This window comes from Squalius cephalus (assembly GCF_949319135.1).
Source record: "Squalius cephalus genome assembly, chromosome: 25".
Lineage (NCBI taxonomy): Eukaryota > Metazoa > Chordata > Actinopteri > Cypriniformes > Leuciscidae > Squalius > Squalius cephalus.
The window spans coordinates 16772366-16790748 of NC_137146.1; the positions used below are offsets into that span (position 1 = coordinate 16772366).

Consider the following 18383-nt stretch of genomic DNA (forward strand, 5'->3'; position numbering starts at 1 on the left):
TTCGGCTTTAGGCTACACTCCCATGAAAGATGTTGTTAATGTTCTTGGTTGGTTAACTGACGTGATTTCTAGAGTCATAGGGATGAAAATCATACGGAATCGATTCTGGTTCCCTCCATGAACGATTCTTTCGTATTTTGGAGGTAGAAATATGTGGGGGGAAAGCAAATGGAAATCTTATAGGATTTTTGACATCAGTAGTGTCTAATGATGGAATAATTTAAGATTTCAACATAAAATCGGTATTGATTAGTTAGTTTATTGCAAAAGGTGCGTTTACAAAAAACAAACAAACAAAAAATAACTTTTTATTTTAATGCAATTCTTTAAAATAGGCCCTAACGATTATTTAAATAAAATACTAAACAAATTTCATTTTATAATAACAAAACTCAAAATGTGTAGCCTACAAGCCTACACGTTAACCAAAAGTTTCTCACAAATTTCACCCAAAAATGTTGTCATCACGACACTTCTCAAGTTGTTTCTTTCTTCTGTTGAACAAAAAAAGAAGATAGGCTATTTTCAAGAATGTTGGTAGGCTTCTACAGTTGACTAGAAATTAATGTCTGGTTACTGACATTCTTTAAAATATCTTCTTTTAATTTAAACAGACAAGAGAAACTTGTATAGGTTTGGAACAACATGAAGGTGAGTAAATGATGACAAAATTTTATTTTAATTTTTTTGGGGTGGGTAAGCTATCCTTTTAAGTAGGCTAGGCTTCAGTTCTCCGACGGATTCATAAATGTAATTTCTTTACTGAAAAGAACCGGCTCATAAGAGGTATTCATTCCGAATCATTCGAATTGGACTATTACTTTTTTCAAGACACTAAAAAGTTCCGACTCAAGAGATTCATTCATTTGAAATTCGGACTACACTAGTGGCGCTGTGCTGTAGCGGTGATGTGCTGAACAGAAGTGTAGGAAACACTGTCAGACTATTTTAGTTCGGTTTTCTGTCCGTAAAATGGACCCGAACGTCACGAGAATCATTTTGTTCCGTTAATTTCTAAATAGAACTGAACAACAATCGAACCTTAGTCATAGAGTAACGGCTTGCTAATCATAGTCTACGTATCTCTCTCTCTCTCTCTCTCTCTCTCTCTCTCTCTCTCTCTCTCTCGACACACACACTCACACACACACACTGGGGGTATCAGCCTTTATTTGTGAGCTGCCGCTGAAGGAGAGTTAGGGAAGCTTTACGGTATCACCACCCGTGAAAGATCATTGTGTGTTTCATAGTCAGGAGGATTCTGAGGATATAACGCAGACAAACATGTTATTCTACAGGCGTATTTGATCGTTTTTCATCATATTCTTATAAGGTAAGAGACATCAGAGCTTTTCTCACCCTTCCTCTGGAACATTTGCCTTAGTAACTCACATGGGTGCACCTGCTCATAGATTGTGATAGATGTAGAGATAAATGGTCCCTTAATGACAAACTTAATGTATTGTTTGGATAAATTACCAAAGGAAGCAAGCATTCATTCTCCACCATTCATTTAATCAACATATATATCGGATATGCTTATCACTTCAGCCATTTTGCTATCAGTCAAACATCTTCATTTCAGCATCCTCTTCTTTCTTTGTTTCATTTTGTTGGCAAGCAAAAGTCCATTTTGGAATCTCAAGTGGTTTAGGAACATAACTTGTATTAAATGTATTCATTTGATAGATGCTTTTATCCTAAATAATTTAGATTTAAGATAGAGTATAAATCTTATGGGTAGGCCTACTATTTGTTTTCTCCCTGGGAATTCAACCTATGACCTCGGGGCATTGACTACGTAGTACAGGAACGTCTGTAGAAAGGCTAAAGAACAGAGTGAATGTTTCCTTTACCCTGGGGCTCATTCATTAATATTCAGTTCTAAATAATGAGGCAACTCTCTTAAAGCTTGAGGCCGTTAGAAGGGGTCCTCTCCATAAAGATGCTCCATTTGTGTGTGTGTGTGTGTGTGTGTGTGTTGCCGGTCCCACAGAACAGTAAATGTTTAGAAGTGCAGGGTCATTAAAAGTTAGTCGCCAGAGAGCATTGTGAAAGGAATGTTAGTCAAAGTCCTTAACAGAACACCCCCAACTATATGCTTTGTTCTCCGGGACAATACCTCGCTGGTTTGTCCAATAGGGAGGTAGAGCGAGGGAGTCGGGTCTTGGGTCAAGTGGCAAGACACTGACATATGTAGCTGACAACTTGTTCAGGAAGGGTCACCTGATACGAGGCTGCAAAGCAGTGAGTGTTTCGTGAAAAGTGGAGGAGGAACTTTGATTCATTGGGGGCAAAGGACATCACCCTTTCCCCTCCGTTGGTTAACTTGCTTCACGGCAGCATCATTATCTGTGTTCATTTTTCTCTAAACATGGCATTCTTTAAAAATGACCTAAGTGTCTGTAAAAAATATTATTTTATTTAGTTTGCATGGAAAAAAATACTTTTTCCCCCCTTTTGTCTGATGAAATCCATAACTTTCTTGATTTTTGAATTGTACTTAATAATATTATTACTTAAATTCATTAATTTTATTTTATAGATTGGATATCTCTAATATATTATATTGCATTACATAATATATTATTCTTATTACATTACAGTTCAAAAGTTTGGGGTCAGTAAGATTTTATTTTTTTAAAGAAATCACTTTTATTCAGCAAGAATGCATGAAATTGATTAACAATGACAGTGAAGGCATTTATAATATTACAAAAGATTTTATGTCAAATAAATGCTGTTCTTTTGAAGTTTCTATTCATCAAAGAATCATAGTTTCCACAAAAACTTTTTTCAACATTGATAACATTTCTCCCAATTTCTTATTATCAATATTTCTTATTGATAATAATAAGAAATGTTTCTTGAGCGGCAAATCATCATATTAGAATGATTTCTGAAGGATCACGTGACGCTGAAGACTGAAGTAATGGCTGCTGAAAATTCAGATTTGCATCACAGGAATAAATTAGATTTCAAAATTGTCACATTTTTTTTAAAAAAAGTCACAATATTATATTTCTGTTTTTACTGTATTTTTTATTAAATAACTGCAGCCTTTGTGAGCATAAGCTACTTTTTTGAAAAATATTTTTCAAAAATACTTACCAATTTCAAACTTTTGAACGGTAAATTATAATATATTTGTTTAAATAGATTTAAATATTATATATTTGTATATTTTTCAAAGTAGCCATTTTAATCTCTTGTTTTTGGCTGTGATTATGGATGATCCTTCATTGTCCTCGTGAATCGAGGTCATTTCAGAGTGACAGTAACCAGACCAGGACAACAACGTATCAACTGTCCTGTGGTGTCACCTCTGGCCACGCCAAACATCACTCATGTGTCAATGTGACGCATATCATCATAGCAACCAGGCTTCCTGCAATCTTATAGAGTTACAGAATAGGAAAACATCCCATATCAATTAAAAACAATCAACATCTGGAAAAAATTCAGGGTCAAGCAGGAAGCCTTACAATCTTATCAGAGACTATACAGAAAGAAAGGCCAATGCTTCCATTCTGTTTTCTCTCCGTCTTTCAACCATTTCCAGTCTCAATTAAAATCCCATATGACCCAGGAGAGAATGGTACAGCCTGCTATGGAATGTGTCTCATGCCTAAATACTCTAGATCTTGAGGACAGTGAATGAACTCCGCACTTCCATGCTCATAAAAGCCAGTAGACAGGAAAAACCCGACACACGGACGCAACGGAAGAAAAACAACGTGTTCTTTTCCTGAAGACTGACATGCACTCCTTTAAATGCCATCCTACATTAGCAGTTTCAGAAATGAGTTTCTTCTAAGGATATTTCTGAGCTTCAGTAAATGAGGTTATACAGGGGCAGTTGAGATGTCGCTCACTGTCTGATAGGACATTTCCTCCCATTTCCTGTAAGACACTGATGATTCTATCAGCCTGAGTTCCTTCCCATATAGAAATTCGGTTTCGGTCAGTCGAGCTGAACATTATCAGGAATAACAAACAGAAGGAGACAGAAAAGTTCAGGTTTTTTTTTTTTAAGTTCACCCAAAATGTAAAATTCTGTTATCATTTCAGTATACTTTTTAAAAGATTATGTAAATAATATACTTTTAAAGAAAATACTTAAGAGCTAACTGAATGTATTGTTTTCGACACTTCATCATTGCATGTTAATTGAGATTAAATGAGAATGTATTATGATTTAAATGAAATACAATTAGCTGACGATTAAATTAAATATGATTAGTGTTTTTGACACACTTACTGTAAGTAGGTCTTAACCCCTTAACGCCCACTGTCGCGAATTTGCAACAAACCCCTTCCATTCAGACTGCAGGCGAGATAGCGTGTGTTTTCCCCCAATGCCTGTTTGTGCACATTCGATACATACCTAGGAACATTTTGCACGCACTGGTTTATCGTAGGAGCGGTCGGAGTGGGAACTACATCCGGTTCACCGAAGCTAATATTTTGTTTTGCAAAATCCGCATATCAAGTGCGCAAATGTGGAGAAATTTCGAGATGGTCCTCAATGCAGAGCATAAAATCCGGGGGGAGGAGTTGGATAAAATCCAACTCCTCCCACCTTACATACCTAAACCTACCAATCTCCACCCCCTGATCCCTAAACCCACCCCTAAACCTACCCATCTCCACCCCTAAACCTACCAATCTCCACCCCTTATATAAGATCCGACTCCTCCCCTCGGATCTTGTGTACTGCATTGAGGTGCTACTGGAAATTTCCCAAAATGAGTTAAGTTGTGCTAAGATAAAAATATGTACCAGCTTATTGATTGCTTTTATAGCTATGTTATTCATATAGACTTCATGTGACGAATATTTTTTACGTACTTTGTAGATTTCTGTTTGTAGCAAATTTGCGACATTGGTCCATAACGGCTGGATTGGGCTAATGGCTACATATTATAATAATGCTGTATTTAGATGGTTTCAGCCAAAACATTTTATTTATTTTTTTTCACAAAAAATAGCATGTTAGGATATAACACTATAAGAATATATAATGTATGCACTGGAGAAACAAGGAAAGAGTTAAACAGAGTGTAACATGGAATGTATAAAAACTACTGTCAATGTTAGGGAGTAGGAGAGTGTTTTGTTTCTTGCTGTTGTCAAGATTCATTAATTTGTCAAAGTTTATAAGTATAACGTTTATAAGTTCTAACAACTTTGTGCCATGAATAAAATCTACATTCCTGAGATGGGAAAATGTGTTTTATTAATTTTTCCATTTTGTAAAAAATTACCCTAAATGCCCACTGTCGCAAATTTGCAACATACCAAAATTTCTATTTATTTGTTGTGCAAAAGTGAAATTGATAATCTCAACATTATTTACCATCTACTTAAAGTCAAAAACACACAGAATTTTTTTTTATATATACAGAGTACATTTTATACTGCCAAATGTACTGACAAGCATTTATGGTAAACTAAAATATACATAAATATCATTTCTATTGATAAATTGATAAAATTACAGATTTGTAATGATGATGTTGCACTTTAATACATTTTAATATTAACTTTAAATATGATATTGAATAACAGACTACAGTTAAAATGATAATAAAGTACTTTATATGTTCTTTAGTATGTTAACAACAAATCAAAATAAGTTTGTTTCTTGAAGTATGACAAAAGATTATTAAAACATTCATTTAAAATGTACTTTAAAGTAAAACTTTTATTTTTACATAACAAAGTGAACTTTTTAAAGTGATGAATTCATCTTTAAGTACACTTAAGTGGCCTTTTATTTCATTAATATAATATATTGTATTATATATTATATGCAAGAGCTTAAAAAAAAAAATTACACTACAAGTGCACATTCAACTTTCACATTCAAGTGTTTATTCACCCTCATGTCTTCCGAGTTGTAGTTCTGTATAACTTCTTTTGTGGAACAGAAAAGAAAACGTCTCGGTTACGTATGTAACCCTCGTTCCCTGAGTAGGGAACGGAGACGTTACGTCAGTGACTGACGAAATTGAGGGTTTCGCTTAGAAGCCTCCAATTTCGTCCAATTTCGTCAGTCACTGACGTAACTCGTACGAAAGGGAATGTTAGAATGTCCAAGCAGCTCTTTCCTTATAACGAAAGTAAATGTTAACCAAGTCTGCAAGCAATATTTTTAGTGAATAACGATTTAAATTTCAGTCTGTTTCTCAGACAAAGTTTCACAAGACTTTAAATACAGCACACATGTAAAATGGGCTACTTTTATCAGCTTTTGGTCCTTTTTGGAGCTTGGAAGCCATGGCTCCCATCTACTTTCATCATAAAGAAGAGCAGCTTGGACATTCTGCTAAACTTATGACTTTGTGTTCCACAGAAGAAAGAAAGTCATAAAGATTTGAAACAATATGAGGGTGAGTAAAGGATGTCAAAACTTATATTTCTGGGTAAACAATTAATTGAACCTAATTTGTGATAGTGTCTTGAACCGCTGTGCACCTTTAGCATCTCGGGTGAGTTTGATACACTGAAATATTGAACACACTGTTTACCATGCACAAAGTAGCGCCTGCCCTGTCTACTTGAATTTCTTGATGCACCGACATAGCAGGTGTCTTGAATTACCCAAAGGGCAATGCTGATAGTGACAACAGGTCTTCCCATGTCCCTGTTGCAAGGAAGGGCAGCGGGCGACAGGACAGCCATTACAACGATTAGAGAGTGCGCTAGGGATGGATGAGGAAGATAAGAGGGAAAGAGAGATGAGGGGAGGACTGATGGAGCGTGAAGTGTGTGTAGGGGGAATTCCTGGAATTCCATGACCGCCACCACTCTTCCTGATCCCGATAAGACACACATCCGCGCACACACTCAGACATTTTCACGTTTGTAATTCTACTAAGATGCCGAAGAAGCCGACCCTATAGAATGCACTGGATTGGCTCTTTTATACAGTCTTGTAGCTTCTGTGTGGCTTCATTGCAAGGGTTTTATCAGTTGATGGCTTCAGGCTGTCAGAGTGAGTTTCTTGGCTTGCCTCTGATCAAAGGTCTTCAGCTTTATTTGGCACTGCTGCTTATTCCAGACCGAACAGTCACTTCAAACAAGGATTTCATAATATAATAATGAGCATGGATGGTGGTTCTATTCATCAGGATGAAATGTACTCAATGCAATAATGTTTGTAGCGGTTCCAAAAAGTATTTGGGCGCATAAAATGTACGAATTTCAACTAAATATCAAACCAAGGGGACTTTGCTTTAAAGAAATATAGCACAGACACACTTTTCAAGCAAAACATTTAGTGACACTTTATTTTAAGATGACAGAGTTACATGTCACATGTAGTTATGCAAGTTGCAAGTTATGCAAATTTACAAGCAAATAACCCTAACCCTATAGTAAGTACATGTAGTTAAGTAATATTACTCAGTTCATAATTGTGTAATTACACTGTAACAACATCACCTTAAAATAAAGTGTAACCCAACATTTAACAAAATATGTGTTTTGTTTGTTTTGTTCAAAATGGAGATTAAATGGATCTGGTTGTTAGTAGAACAATGTGAACTTGAGGGCATCTCATTTTATAAATCCACTAAAATTCAGTGTCAACAAACTCTAATGCTATTTGCTATTTGACATTTTTGCTATTTTGTATCTAATGCAACAACATTCATACATTTTTAATTGTGACTTGGCTGCCCAAAATGTCTAAATACCTTTTTTCGAGCCACTAAATAAAGATAGCTGCAAAATGATCATTTCCAATGTCTAATTCAAATGCATTAATAAATATAGTCATATGGAACAGTGTCTGGAACATTTTCAGCATGCTTTTTGGCATTATAGTGAATGCATTTTTTATGACCTGGCTATGATATGCAGTCTTGAGGATGTTCAGCGTAGACTACTTGACAAAATCCACCCTGAAGGGTTTCTTAAGTCTTGATCCCCAGGATTGGCTCTGTTGAATTTTCTTGCACCCTCACCTAATTTAAGATGATAAAATCCCTCTTAAGGAGATGTAATGCTCTGAAGGAGAGTTCAGTTCACTTATGAAACCTTTAGATTCTCCCCTAATATATCATACAACACATGCTCCTTAAACATCTCCTTCAAAGTGCTGAAATATGAATTCATTAAACATTAAACTTCATAAAACCCATTAAACTCAAATGTAATGTGCATTTTAATAGCAACAAATGAAACCAGACAAATTGATTGATTTTTAAATCTTAAAAGAGAATAATCAAAAGATATAGACGGTTAGAGAGAAACGCACAACTCTTTACCCAGAATCCTTTAGCGTTTTAGCTATGTGGGCCAGATGAACAATGCTAATAGGATTTACTTTGACTGGATGGAGGGGCGACGGGCGAGAGAGATTGGGAAGGGGGGAAGGCATCCCGCCTTTACCCCCTGTTGCGTACTAGCCCACCCAGAGCAGTCATGTGATGCTGGCAGGTGTCTGGCACTGACTAGACCATTAGTGACCAAACCCAGCAACTTCCACCCAAGCTGCAGGATTATATATGGACTTAATGATAAACAGGTCCCCTTGCTAACAAGCCACCTTTGAAATTGCAATTGCCTTGCTTAGAAATTGTCTTGTTGCTACTGAGCTTGACGAAACCTCAATGTTGTCATAGTCAGCCTGGCAATAACAGCAAGAAATAGGCCTTATTTAGAGCAGCGCCATGACAGCTATGAAAGCGAGGCTGTGAGGGATAGACTTGTGTTTTCAATGGCATCCACTGTAAAAAGCTGTAGAAAGCTACTAGATCACTTTTAAGTTTCCACAGCTCATATTGTCTGGGGATTTTGTCTACTGAAATTTCTCGTAAAGATATTTTTGCAGCATTTCGTCTGCAGAACTATCCAAAAACACACATTAAATAACAGAACAACCCACTGAGATGTATGTCTATCCCTCACAGCCTCGCTTTCATTCACGATAAAAATCAAAGATGGCGCTGCTGTGAATAAGGTCTATTGGTTGTTTTGCCGATTTTGGTTATTTGTAATGGTTGCGAAGATTTCTTGTGAAGTACATCAGTGATGTTCACTAAAATGTTTTTTTCTTCATGGCTGAATCTCACAAAATGTCCAAGCCATATTTCGCTCCAAAATCAAAAGAAATAAATATAAATGAAATACTTAATAAATTAATAAATTGTTTTTATATGAAGAAAATTGTGCAATATGACATTATTTTCAAGCACATATCCCCCTAAAAAAAATATGACCATGACGTATAATGTTCATTTTTTCTTTTTTCTTTTGATTTTTGGAATTGATTTAGGACACAGCCATTTGATTTATTCTTGAGCACCAGTCTTGTTTAGTTCCATAAAATGCGATTGCATAAAAACATTTTTTTCCTTTTAAAAATAATGTTTTGTACCAAAAGCGAAATCCTTAAAACCCAAAATGATATGTGGGCCCCTTCCCTGGGGAGTATAATAGAACCTTTTTCATTTTGAGTTGATTATGTCATTTTCAGCTGTGAGCTCCTTTTGTGATACAGAGTGCCTTGGATATGTTCTTACTGTTAGGACTCCACCTACACTTCACAAATGATATTTTAATCATATTCCCTGCTGAGGTTTTAGCAAAGAATCATTCCTTTCAATACAGTAATACAGTTAAGTCATTATAAATGACTAAAATGGCGTAAAAAAACAGTCTCTTTACATTCTTTAAACAGATCCTCTCTTAAGAGCTTTGTATTAAGACTTTATCAACTCTAACTTGATCACTAACTTAAGCCTATTAAGACAAGATGTCATTAAATTGGACGCGCACATTAAGTACTTTAAGAAAATGACAAACTCCATCTCTGCGAATTATGCTTCCTCCAAATAACAAGCTTCATAGATCATATTAGACTTTTTGATCATTTTGTCTTGTTAAACCTAGAGTTTAATGTCAAAGACGGAAAAGCTAATAGTCGTGATGTACCTCTGATTAAATGAATCTCATCTGTCGAGCAGTGGGGGGTTTGCTTATACAGACATGCTCTGCTACATCAAGCCAGCTTAATGTGATCTTATGTGTTATTATGTCAGTGTTTAAAGGGGTGGTTGATTATGATTTCACTTTTTTAACTTTAGTTAGTGTGTAGTGTTGCTGTTTGAGCATAAACAACATCTGCAAAGTTACGACGCTCAAAGTTCAAAGCAAAGGGAGATATTATCTTTTAAAGAAATCGCTTTTTAAGGACTACAACAAACGGCTGGTAACACGATTTATAGATTGTCAAGACAGAATATGCTAATCATTGACTAGAAGATAACTACACATAAGCTACATAAATTCATCATCTAACCATTCAGAGATGTTGTCTACTTGTTGTCACTTCTTCTTGAGTCTCTTCATCATTGTCTGACTCCGGTTTGAACATAAAAGGCTAAAAGGTTTTCAGTGCATGTCTGTGTGAGGTAAAAGGACACAAGCTGTTGAAGCTCCGCCCTCTGTGCCGGAAGCAGTGGCTCATTTGCATTTAAAGGGACAGAGACAAAAACGGTGTCTTTTTGCTCACCCTCAAAAAGTGACAACTTTAACATGCTATAAAAAAACATCTGTGGGGTATTTTGAGCTAAAACTTCACATACACACTCTGGGGACATCAGACTTATTTTACATCTTGTGAAAAGGGGATTATACCACCCCTTTAATTAGTCTCGTAGAGTGAGATATATATATTTAACGATCAGCATCAAATGTAAATATGTCAAGTGACCAAGCGCAGTTTGTTTTCTTTTTACGTGATATTTAAGGGTGATTAAATTAGAAATCAGATTGGAGGTAGTGATTTCAGCCCTTTTTGTGTGCATCATGCATCTGACCGTTAGGGAACCCGTCTGAGACAGCTGTTTAACATAAGCTGTCGTGAAATGAATTTATGTCGGACATGGACATGAACATCTTGATCTTGTGAATGTTTGTTTTATCTAGCAGACAGGAAGGAAAAGACAAGAGACTGAATCCTGCTAAGGTGTCAGGTAAATAGTCTGGACAAGGTTCAAATTACAGGTCATCACAGGTCTCCTTTCAAGCTGTCTTCCTGCTTTTGTGTTTTTAAATCTCTTTTCTTTGTGCCACAAAGGCTTTGTCTTTTTAAACAATCTTTCCTAGGTAGAGTAATCAATAAGCCCTTATATTAAGGGTGAAGGGTCAGATCTTTCTGACATTTGCCAAATACCATAACGAAGTCTAAATTTGTTTTTGTGCTGCCTGGTGCATTTTAATTACGTTTAAGCCTTTCAGAATGTAACATCAGGTATGGTGACCTCAATTAATGTTTCTCTTATATAATAAATCACATGCAATTTTTGTTTAATAGTACATGACCTATAAAACTCATATCCAGACACACTCATTTTAGTAAAGGCGTTGTTTTTATTCGAACAGTCTACAATAAATCTGTGGTTTTGTCTCAGTGCAGGTATTTTTGTCTTGAGATTTAGTTTTGACACCTTTAGGTTTGTGTCTCAAAATCTCGTATAGTGCAGTAACACTGCAGACTGTGATTTATTCCCTATCTGACTCCTGCAGTAAATGAGAGCTTGCTGGAGATAAAAGCTTTATGTTTTATGCCGGTGTGCTTGTGTGTTTTTTTTTTTTTAGTTTGTGCAAAGAGAAGATCTAATCAATTCATACAACCTCTCTGACTTGTGGCTTATTTTTTAGTCATGTCAAAAGCATATGTCGTTGTTGTTTATGTCTGAGATCTAAGTGAAGGCTCTGTTTTGTGTGCTCATCCACTATTATTCTTCTATTCTTGTCATAAGTGGTGCTTGCCAAGACATCACTATTACTTTTGCGCATACTATGGGTTTACTCCTCAATATAAAATTTGAATGTGTTACTCATTCTGCTCCAAATGAGTATAAGACATGAATAATACTTCACATTGTGCAGCTTTATTTTATTTTGAATTTTATTTAGGAGGGGTGCAGGGCTTGACATCAACTTTTTTTGCTCACCAGCCACTGTGGCTAGTGGTTTTCCAAAGTTACTAGATGCTATTATCTCATAATTTGGCAGCAGGTATATTAGGCCGATGTCACTTTAAGACCCGACGCACGGATATAGTGTTACACACGCGTTTTCTTTCTCAACTGTTTACGTTCACTCAAAACATAACCGACTGTTTACTTGAATATACCGAGCATTTTTTTGTGTGTGTGTATTTTACTGTTTAAGTGCAATAAGCAGTCAAAAAGATTTAGTACTGAGAGGCTGCTTTATGTGGGCTCACTTTGGGTGTGAGCACAAAATCTGCGAGAATGAGTAAAACAATGGACAGCACGCGCAATGCCGAAATTCAAGCCATTTAACCAACAATATTCATCCGGCCAAATGAAACGAGTGAGTGAGGGGAGGCGGGTTTGTGTGTCACTCGCTGTCAGAGAGAGATGAAAGAGCGAGAAAGCACAGCTGGTATTGTGTATCTATTCTGTGGAAAATTAGTATTGGAAGCGTTTCAGATATTTCAGTATCGAAATATCGATATTTTTGACAACACTACATTGCATTTAGTTTATTATTTCAGATGCATTTTTAAAAGACTACAAGTGAAAACTGTAAATATTATATATAAAATTCAATAGTGACTGCGTTACACGCCACTGCTGAAATGAACCCGCATTTGGTGGATGTCAAGCCTTGAGGGGTGTGTAATTATAGTCTTTTTTGAATGATTGAATGGCTAAACATGCTAAAACCCACTCAGAACACCTTAGCAACACTCTAGCACCCACAATACCTTGGTACTTCCGTTTTATGCTGGCTTTAATAAGTGTCTTGCGCAATGGCACCATGGTGATAGTTGATGAATCAACACTTGAAAGGATTTGAACCTACAACATTTCAGTAACGAGCCCAGATTTTTGCTAGGTTACACAACCCTGTTTTCCCTCTAAAAGCTGTTCTATTTTGACAACTTTTACTCTATAACATTTTTCTTTTTTTCTTTGCTTGTTCTCTTTTCCTTTCTTCTCACAGTTTTTTATTCCATTTGTGAGTATGCAGGTCCATGATTATGGGTGTATGCATCTAAGAAAGCCTTCTATTTATCGGATGCGGTAAACCCGGCTGGTAATGTGAGATGACATTAATATTGAATAAGATAGAAAGAGGAACGTCAGGTGAGAAAATGAATTTCCATATCCAGGGCTGCTGACTATAATAAATAACACTTCCACACCGGAATTGGGAAACTGTGTACATTCATGTGTGAGCAGATCTGTCTGTACTAACTGCATCACCATGGATACAGTGAAACACTTATGATGTGCTTTAAACAGTGCTGGATTTTCAGTGGTTTGAAATACAGCTGTTTCGATTCAGTACACACATGGATTTTGTCACAGAGTGATACATCAAAATCTGGAGGTATGACATACAGTGACATAGATGACTGCATTCATATGTGCTAAATTATTTGTCACCTACAGTGATGTCTCATTGTAAAGCTTTGGTTGGGAAGACACATCGATTCACACTGATTCATGACAGGCACACAAATCTCTCATGTTTTTTTCACCGTTTCACGACCTTAAACAAGTATGCAACTAATGATTTCTGAGCCTTTGGCTCCATGTTCAAAGATCCTGTTTGAAATGCCTTTGAAAATGCCATATAAATATGAGTTTAGGCTACATTTCTCTTGTTACGTTCCCATCAGTTCATACATTTCAAGATGTCAGGCGTTTTGGAGCTCAGCCTGTGCTAATGCCTCAGCTCTTCTGAACTGTGAGTACCCGAAAGAAAAGAGATGACTTAGCATTTCCTTTTGGTTTGGGAAGAGTCATAAAACAGCTTAAAACATTTGCAGAATTTGCCTTGTCAGTGCCAAGCCACTGCAGATAAGGGACTATCAATAAGAGCCACAAACTGCTGAATCGATGTTTATTTTAGGTGAAATTGAGATATTTGTTGCTAAATGTGCTGAATTTGATTGTAAAGACATTTTCGATTCAAGTTTGCATTTAGTTATTGAGCTCTGTGTCTCTATCTCTCAAAGCCATTTCTGTATTTGTCCGTGATAAAGTTCTCAACAACTTTAGCTAGTCAAATAAATGTCAATTTAAGGCTGGATTTTTTTTATAAACTTTAAAAGTCTAAAATGTCTTACATTTTAATTCCTGTAGCTGCACAAGTAACTGAAAAAGAAGAAGGAAAATGTATATGAGACTTAAGAAAAGAATGACAAAAAATGAACATGGCTGGCCATGACTGTTTGGAACTTACTTGAAAATGAAGCAAGACTACGGGTAGATATACTGAGCAATTGGATGGGATGTGATACATCGGTTATAAAAGACAGACAGAGAGAAGAGAAGTGAGGTGCCTACAAATTCAGTACCAGTCTGGAGTGAGGACGGGCTCTCTTGGGTAAAGCTTTTGACATTTAACTAGACCAGCCATAAACAGAGCAGAGCAAAGCCATTGACATTCATTCTGTCTGGCTGGAGTTTTTTCTCTGGCTGATTTCATTCTGCTTGTACTTTTTGCCTACTCTTACTGAGTACTGTGAATTCGGACATACTTCTTTTGTCACATGATTTTTTTTTTCACCTATTGCATAAGTAGTATGCAATTTCAGATGCAGCCTTAATTTCCAAACTGCCTCTATGTATAACAACTAGATAAAACTAAACAAGCTGTTAGCGCTACTGACTAGACATTTCATTTTGAAAGTGTTGTGAAACATGCAAGACGCAATGTAATGTAATTTGGCAGAAATGTTGCCAAAGGCACATTTTTCCAGTGAGCCAGGGTTGGTTTTATATATTTTATAAATGTACATGTTTATACATATTTGTTTTTATTACACAGCTCTCTGGAATACTTGATTCTGATTGGTCTATCGCAGCATTTTGAAGTTAAGTATTTTGTATAATGGCCAATTAAACCATTGTCACACCAGACTTTAATTTCTTTTTGCGGGCTTTTTTATTACATTACTTTTATATATGTAACACTTTATTGTGATGGTCCCTTTTGAACATTCTGTTGACTATAAGTAACTTTGCAACTACATGTCAACTAACTCTCATTAGAGTATTAGTAGATGGTCTGCTTAATATCTGATAACTCTTTATTGTGATGCTCCCCCAACAGACATTCTACTGACTATAAGTAACTTGGCAACTACAAGTCAACTTATTCTAACCCTACCAGTCTACTAATACTCTACTAACACTCTAATGAGCGTTAGTAGACATGTAGGGTCAACGTTACTTACTGTATAGTCAACAACAGAATATGTTAAAAGGACCATCAAAATAAAGTGAAACCTCTCTCTCTCTCTCTCTCTCTCTCTCTCTCTCTCTCTCTCTCTCTCTCTCTCTCTCTCTATATATATATATATATATATATATATATATATATATATATATACATATACACTACGGGGCCATTGAATGCTTGAATCTGATTGGTTGATTGGTTCCAGGCAGGTCTAGGCCGCATTACATGTCCATATCACTTCGCCAAATGATTGCTGTTATTTCAAAGGTCCTTTACAGTCTACAACAGCAAAATAACCAAAACCCACATCAACAATGACCAAGCAAATAAATATAGTAAACAATAATATAAAAACAACAAATTATTTCCATGTTTTTTGTGACAAAATTACGTTTTATTGTGTACAGAAAGCACATACTCTTTCTCCCGCTCTCTCTCCCACTCAAACGCACACACATACAGTACAGACACACACTCACACAGAAACGTGTGTATATAGAGTCAAATAATTCAGGCAATTATAATAGCCAACTATCTCATGAGGCTATTAAGTGTCTTTATCCTGATGCTGCATTGTTGATGTTATAATAATCCCTGTGGCTTCAGCACTGTTAGTATCTTTGGTTAGCTATTCATAAACAGTGAATTTATGGTGTGATCACACATGAGCTAAAGCTACGTTAGCATTAGCTCTGCCACTGTTTACCTATTCATTAATTCAGCTGTGACTGATGAGGGCTTGCCAGAGCCCTCCATCTTTTGTGTAATTAAACGTCTGTCTTCGTTGAAGCATGTATGAATACACATGGAAATACATAAACATAGCACCTCCCCCACCATACATTTTGGCTATAGAGCATCCCCGGTGACCGGCTAGCATCGAATAATTAACGGCCTGAGCGGTCGTGTTGATTGCTTCATTATTCGTGCGGTAAGCATCTGGTGGAGGTGCCAGATTGATGTGGTGGATTTGACATTAATCTACGCTAAAGCTGTTTAATAACAGCAGTCGGGACTGAAGACACAAATCAGAGCCCACACAGTCTTTAAAGTGTTGCTTTGTTTTAGGACCCAGATGTGATGTCATAATGAGGGTGTGGGCCCTGGGTTTTAATTGTTGTTGGGTGTTTTTGCATTATTTAGCCAAATTACAAAGGATTATAGGATCATTAAGGGTTCACTTTGGGATTTTAAGGGATGACAGACACTATGCTCATGATTTATGTTTTGTTAAGATTGGCAATTTGTGTTATGTTGGGGTTAATGTTGTTAACCAGCAAGGATTGCAACAAACAAAACTGAAAGTTGTTCTTTTGAAAAGAGTGCACTGACTGAACCTTTATCTGTTAATTAGAATCCCTGAGCTGCAGCTCTGAGGAAGTTTCAGTTAATTACTGAATCTGTTTTTTAATTTAACTTCATTTGACTTCAATTTTGAAATGAACTAATTTGCTTTGCATTCAACAACGTCTTCTGCTGTTGGAACCTCAATTTAATGTAGTTGAGAAATGTCTCACTACTTCTTTGCAGTCAATCACAAACCATTCCTTCTGGCTATTGTTAAAATATTCTCATTCACGTTAATCATTGCAGAATATAATATTTGTGGGGGAAACACATGGACTGCCTGATAGACGTGTTGGGTTTGGTCTTTAGACATCACAATTTAATAATATAACATTCAAAAGTTTGGGGGCAGTAGGATTAACTAAACTTTTATATTAATATTTTATTATTCAGAAAGATTAATTAAATTGATAAAAAGTGGCAGTATGTAACAAAATATTTATATTTCAAATGTTGTTCTTTTGGATTTTCTATTCATCAAATAATCTCGAAAAAAGTAGGCCTATTACACTTTCCACAGAAATATTAAGCAGCACAACTGTTTTCAACAGTGATAATAATAAGAAATGTTTCTTGAGCACCAAATTAGCATATTAAAATGATTTCTAAAGGATCATGTGACAATGAAGACTGGAATAATGATGCAGCTTTGCCATCACAGGAATAAATAAATAGTAAAATATTAAATGTTTCAAAAAGGAGCTATTTTAAATTGTAATAATATTTCACAATATTTATGTTTTAATGTATTTTCGATCAAATCCTTTAAAAATACTGTGCACAAATTATCCTTTAGATCACCAGCTTTTCTCATTTATGTCTGACCCTCAAAAATGATTTAAACCCCTTTCTAAATACTCTGTTATAGCCGACTAAATAACACAAAGAACAGTTGCAAAGCTGAAACTCCACACGGATCCGACCTTAGCTTTAATCATCCCTCTAACAACAACTATTCATAAACTTCTCTTTGACAGAAGCAGAGTTATCAGTCTCTATACACATACACTCAGTAATAAGCACTGATATGAATCACATGTGCCCTTTTATTACGTCTCGCAGGAGTAAATTTTACCCCAACCCTAGAGGACCTGATTCAGCAGCTGCTGTGGCTGTAGTGTCCAGTGCTGTTATCTAATAAAGTTGCCCAGCCAGCTCTACATTGAAATGTCATGGCCATAATGTATCTTCAACTGTTTGTACAGGGAAAGGTCATGACTAGCGTCAAGGACAGTGACACGCACTCATATATTGCGATGTTTTACAGTATTGAATTTTGCTTTGGGTTACATTAAGATAGAATTATAGATGATAGAGCAAAATGCATTTGGTTTTCTAATCTTTCGACTGCTTTCTCCTCTACAGTACTCTTTTACCTTTCTCTATCCTGTTTGTTTTATCGATCTTCAGTGGTTATTCCTCAGTTCCCCCCTTTCTTTTTCTGCACATTTTTCTGCAGCTGCGTCCTTCGTCTCCTTAGCGTAGGGTGTTAGGAAGCCCCTCACAATGCACGAAATACACCACAACACATCCTTCCTTCTGCAGCCTCCGTTCCTGCCATTGTCAGCGTGTCAAGAGTGTGCGTCAAGAGGTAAAATTAGCAAGCTGTAATGATTGCGGCCTTTCCTGCGATACACTCGCTTGGACCTTCTCCGCCTGTTCTTGAGTGATACTGTTGCTCTGAAGATTCAGGAGAAGTACTTGTTGGCAAATTGGGTAACACTTTATTTTACAGTGGCATTGTTATACATTTTCCAGTAATAACAGTAAATGACGCATTGGGAGCCCTGACC

The 18383-nt window shown here is 36.2% G+C and overlaps 1 protein-coding gene across 2 annotated transcripts in view; it reads left to right on the plus strand.

Moving 5' to 3' along the window:
* tmem108 (transmembrane protein 108) overlaps positions 1-18383 on the plus strand; it is a 62604-nt gene that overhangs the window by 342 nt on the left and 43879 nt on the right. The window contains exon 1 of one of the 2 annotated variants that reach the window (XM_079863137.1): positions 905-1333. The exons of the other annotated variant lie outside the window; for it this stretch is intronic. The gene's annotated coding sequence lies outside the window, so the exon portion shown is untranslated. Of the gene's footprint in view, positions 1-904; positions 1334-18383 lie in introns of those variants that run through there. 2 annotated transcript variants of the gene reach the window in all.